Below are 6,268 nucleotides of genomic sequence, written 5' to 3'. Positions count from 1 at the left end.
ACGGAGGCCGGATGGACTGAAGGGCACAGACGGGGGTGGATGCCGAATACGACCACCATTCTTTGTGAAAAACATGTCGATTACCGTATTTTTCGGACTACAAGTCGCACCTGAGTATAAGTCGCACCAGCCATAAAATGCCCAACGAAGAGAAAAAAAACATATATAAGTCGCACCGGAGTATAAGTCGCATTTTGGTGGGAAATTTACTTGATAAAATCCAACACATAGAACAGACATGTCATCTTGAAAGGCAATTTAATATAAAAATACAATAGAGAACAACATGCTGAATAAGTGTACAGTGCATGAACAACGAAATGCGAATATACTGTCCTCACCAGGACGCTAAGGCTCCGTCCTGGCTATTCAGCGGGCTAAACTCCCAAATGACGATGCTGGACGTCCGTATAATTTGCTGAGTCAATTTCTTCCTCGATACCAAACAGGTTCGTATCGACGTAAATAAATGATAATTAGGTGCTTTTAAAGCAATGACATGACACAAACGGTTAGCATGCGTTCGCTAACATTAGCGCATCGTTCAAACAACCACACAACTGGCTCTAAGTGTCCGATCGCGGGTGGAAAACACACAACAACAACAGAAAAGATAATACACACAGGCGTTGCCTCTGTAGAGATATTTTACAAGCATAAACAATGAACGTAGGTTCGCTGCCGTGTTTCTCTCTAACTAACTCACCCACTCAGTCAGAGCTACGTAACTGTCAGTCTTCTTCTGGCGTATGAGCGCTCTTCTTCAGGTAAACAAGTACAAGTGCACCCCCACGTGGGCGTAAAAGCGCCACATACTAAAAGCATGTATTTCAATATAAAAAATCAATAATACAATTGAACACACATTGCCAAAGGCAGAACGCGAACGTGGCCATAGCTATTAAGTTATTCAGATAACTATAGCATAAAGAACATGCTAACAAGTTTACCAAACCTTCAGTGTCACTCCAAAACACTGAAATAACATGTGAAATGATATCATAATGTGTTAATAATTTCACACATAAGTTGCTCCTGAGTATAAGTCGCGCCCCCAGCCAAACTATGAAAAAAAACTGCGACTTCTAGTCCGAAAAATACGGTACATGAGTTTCATCACGGACCTTTGGATAAGTTATGTCAAGTAAGCATGCTTAGGCACAGTGGTTAGATGCTCATTGTAACATGCACCAAACCACTCACAAGAAGTCGATAATGCATTCAGTACGCCGTGAATTTATGACGTCTTAATCAGATCATTCATCTTAAATCTAGTCAAATAATTTTCCCCCTCGTTTTGAGAGTTAAAAACTAACTAACAGATGAATGTTCCAGATCTTTCCACTTACTTGAAGTAAATATTGCCATTTGTTCTTATTAAGCCCATACATCTAAAAGAAAAATGGTCATTTTTCACCTAAATCAAGAAAAAAATGCTTTCAAACAATGTTTTGAACCATACCTACTCTTGAACATTTTTTAACATTTCTGACTTTTTTTTAGGATTAAATATAATAATTTATTGCTTAAAATTACGCTGTTAAGATTATTTTCAGCTAGCTATTTTTCTTTAAAGAATCTGAGTGAAATATACTTGAAGTGCTGGCAGATAATTTCGCTTATTTCCAATAGGTTTACACTGAAAACAAGGGAATTTAACTAGTTTTAAGGAGGTGTGTTTTTGCAGTGTTGTAATGTTATAAGTTAGGAACGGCTTACTTTTAAACACATTTTTTGCAATTTAGGTATTTACTCTGTAAGTAATTGTTGCCAAAAGTTTACCATTACACAATGTCAGACAATCTGTATTTAGATGTTGGAATTTACCACTTGTTCACATTTGACGTTGAAAAAAGGAGCAATAAATTATATTTTTGCACAGTAATATTTTCTCTTGTGTATACTTTAAAATTTTATATAAATCCATTAATAGAATTATCGGCTTGACATTATCGGTTATCGGTTGGAACGAGGAGGAAATTATCGGTTATCGGTATTGGTTGAAAAATGTATTATCATGCATCACTATTTGAAACACAAGAGTTATATCGATTCTCCATTTCGTTTCTTTACCAACTCAGTTGTAATGGCTTTGATAATCTACAAAAATCAACACATTGCTTCATGTACTACTTGGACACACTACAAAATTTGAGTTAAAAAAAATTATACATATACTGTATGTAATTAAAAATGCCAAATATGGAGAAAGGTGTTCGTTTCTTATTGATGATTAATTGAAGCACAGACGATGTTTTTACTGGTTTAAGCAGATTTCTTAAAGGGAGCTGGTAATGGAAGCTGGCGCACTTCCAACGATTAGACCAGTAGGGGCCCTGTGAGGTTGACGGTACTTGTCACGTGATGAACACATTTAAAACAAGACAGCGATTAGTACACAATTTTTTTGCTATGGCAAAATGAATTCAAAATTATTTCAGACATTTTAGTAGGTGGTGAAGCTGTCGAACAGCAGTTTGTAGCCATTCAAATTGTATTACTTTATAAATCTAATTTCTTGTTATTGACCCAAACCTTTCTCTTGTTTACATATTTATGGGATGGAAAATTACTCCAGTCTTAAAAACCCAGTTTTACTTAAATATACATGTCCTACCATCAATGATTGATCAAAAGGGTGATAAAATATTCTCTTTTTCCTAGGCATGTCCACTTTCGACATCCTGTCATTTTATTTTATTTATTTATCCATTTTTCATCATTATTATTGACGATAGTGTTTTACTTTGGTGACTGTGCAAAGTTCTCAACTCACGCCTTTCAGGGCATTACCAAGCCCTGCGCGATGTATTACATATTTCATGCAAAAATATATAACTCAAACATAGCCATAATAAAAAGAAAAAATTGCCCAAAGATTTTTAGATGACTTGGAAAGGTGTTTGTTGAACGAAAATATCGTTAAACCTCAAACAAGCAGAGTAATAAAATCATAGAATCATAAAAATTCGAAAACAAGACAACCAAAACACAGAGTTCCTCTTTTGAAGTTCGCTGGGTTTCACAACCATCTCTCTAAATGAACTCTGGTTAGGGAAGCACGAAGGAGTCGGGGTATATTTATTCAGATTTAGCATTGGAAAGGGATACATATAAGACAGTTTTTAAAAAAAAACTTTTCCCCAAAGTATAATTAAAAAAAACTTTAATGTATACATATTTTAATAAATGTTTTTTTAAGCAGTTCAAGACAGTTAAAAAAAAAAAAAAACTTTTCCCCAAAGTATAATTAAAAAAACTTTAATGTATATATATTTTAATAAATGTTTTTTTAAGCAGTTCAAGACAGTTTAAAAAAAAAAAACTTTTCCCCAAAGCATAATTTAAAAAAACTTTAATGTATATATATTTTAATAAATGTTTTTTTAAGCAGTTCAAATGTAATAATTATGATGTTGTAAACATGTTACTGTCGCACCGAATTATTTTTAAACAAGAATAAAGTAGAAAAATGCTAGTGTTTTTTACATGCTTTATTGAGTGAGTCCACTCAAACCCGCTCAAGCTACTCACTTACACACAATGAGTTGCCACAGCAACTGTATAACAAGTTAAACGATGATTGACGCATGCAGCGCTTGGAAGATTTGGCCTCCAAGCGTCTGTGGCAAGATCAAAGATTAAATGTCTGTCAATCATCGTTAATTTTAATAAGCAACTCCAGTGCACTGCCTGACCAACAAGGAGCAGCAGGAGTGAGAGTGAGACTACGTGATCGGCTCGGGACGCCTCATCTGTATTATTTATTCTTTTAATTGGAAAAAAAAATCTGCGATGGACTGAGGGCGTGAAGTTTGAAGCGCAAAGTAGCGAGGGATCACTGTATATCACAGTTATGAAAATCAAGTCGCTGTTTTCTTTGAGAAGTTTGATGACCTCTCCATGCTTGAATGGAACCTCTGATAAGAGTAAATAAGGGAGTGAGTGGTTGTCTGTTTGTTTGCGCCCTACAAGTTTGCTAGCGAACAGTCCATGATGATCTAGCTTATCTGAATGCTGACATGTACGAGAGAAAAAAATTTGGAAAAATGAGCACAGACCGCATTTGTTAATATTTAGTGGAGAGACAACATAACACCAGCCAGATTTTTGAAGCAAACATGTTGACAGGTGAAATGGGCCTATGTTCTACCCATTGCTGTCAAGGGGTTCCCATGTCTAAAGTTCACACAAAAAATGATGCCCTGCGTGTGTGTGCTCTGCAATCAACTTCTGCTAAATACTAATTACTGAATACTTAGTGTGGATGCCCTTTCTATTGGGTCCCTTTAGTATAAACATTCATTATAGCTCTTTTTGTAGGGCCGTCATCATTATTCCACCAAAGGCCCCCGAGGAGTGAGCCGAGGCCAGGCGCTGGGGCTGGACCAGGCTGGGGGAGGTTGTGTGAAACTGTACAGAACCAGAGCACCAGGACCCGGTAATGCACACAAGTGATATTTGTGCGCCGAGATCAAAAAGCATTTACCTTTAGATGTTTCCTGATATGAATATTCAACATCCTTATTGAAATCTAATTTGGGTCTCCTTGTCTCAGGGGTCTTTTCATCAGTGCCTGTTGCCTGAGGCCACTGCTGATTGACAGCCAAACTTTTGTAAAGAGTGCCCAGGAAAAAAGGGGGGAGATCTGGTGGTGTGAGCGATGTGAAGCTGGAACAGATGAGCGGAGGGGGGCGGCCAGCGGGGGTGGGGGGTATTTCACCTCCTCGCATGCATTCACAAACAGAATGTTGTGGTTCTAGTTGTATGCTAACAGAACAAATATTTTTCTAAGGCTTTATTCATTTAGTTTTATGCACTCACATACTGTAATTACCATTTTAACTTGTGTTGTTTTTTCTTATTAAATAAATGTGGGATAAATGTGCACACCACCAACTAAAACCGCTTTATACATATATATATTTATATTTACATTTTTACACAACCAACAGACATGTTTGTTTTCATCTATATTTAAACTAATCTACCAGGATATAATATATATGCCATTGGTATGTTTGCTGAGATTATACGCAATTAATTTGTTGTGTTGGGAAAGAAAAGATTTGTCCGTATTTACACAGTTGTGACTTCTCCATCTGACGCTCTCAACAAAGGCAAAGCAATGTTTCTTTCTTTATGATTTAAAAAATATATATATAGGGTTTTTCTTTTATTGATATTCCAAAACAATATGTGTTTAGATAGGGGACCAATAAAATATTAGGTAAAAATCACCTCATAGACTGTTTATCTTTATTAGTATCAAAGATGAGTTGGAGTCTATCCCAACTGTTTTGGGTAGAGACTATACTCTGGAGTAGTTGGCCGCCCATCCTGGAGCACATACACATAGTGGATATGAAAGGTTCACACAACCTTGTTCACATGCAATGGTTTTGTGATATAAAGATGAGACAAGTAGAAATAATTTTCAATTCAAGTCACCGCGCATATTGTTGTTGATGGTAGTAATGAGTACACTATAATTTTTTCTATCTGTTCTTCCATTATTCGTGGATGGATCACAATTAAATTTAATGGTTATATTCTTGGGATGTATACTCATCGTTCAATGGAGCCCGATTTTTAAAATGTATTTGTGTCAGAGCTGAATAATTAATTGCAGACTTATTGTTGCCTGTACGTTAAGAGCTATCTAGAACACTGGTGTCAAACGGATTCCAGAAAGGGCCTATAGTGGGTGCTGGATTTTGTTCCAACCGATAACGCGCAGAGAGTTTAACTAATGAACTTCCTGCTGAAACAAGCAGCACCTGACAAAGTTTAACTGATTACACATGTAAAAGATCTAATTGGTGAAAAGGTGTCCTCTTCATTGGTTGGAAAGCAAACCTGCACCCACTAGGCCCTTTCTGGAATCGGTTTGACACCTGTGATCTAGAAGAAGCACATAAGCGCTTGTTTTTAACAATGGGTCCTATTCCCTGTTTTTGCAGAGGCAATTAAGAAATAAACAACAGGAATAACGTGGTTGTATAAATCTGGACACCCTATTGTATTTAATTGAACTGACTGTATTTCGAATAAAATAATTACATTCAATATCATGTTATAATGGGATTCATCATGCATCATTTCAAATGCCTTTGATTACACCAAATACAGTATATAGGAATTGGTCAAATTTGCTTTTTATGACTTTTTTTCTTTGGCTTTCAAGTAGAATTCTAAAGGTTTCTCTTACTCTTTTGTTATGGTACATTGAAACAAAGGTTGACGATACTTTGTAAAAATTCCATTG

The sequence above is a fragment of the Corythoichthys intestinalis genome, chromosome 2, assembly GCF_030265065.1.
Source record: "Corythoichthys intestinalis isolate RoL2023-P3 chromosome 2, ASM3026506v1, whole genome shotgun sequence".
Classification (NCBI taxonomy): Eukaryota; Metazoa; Chordata; class Actinopteri; order Syngnathiformes; family Syngnathidae; genus Corythoichthys; species Corythoichthys intestinalis.
Note: the sequence above shows the minus strand (reverse complement) of the source record.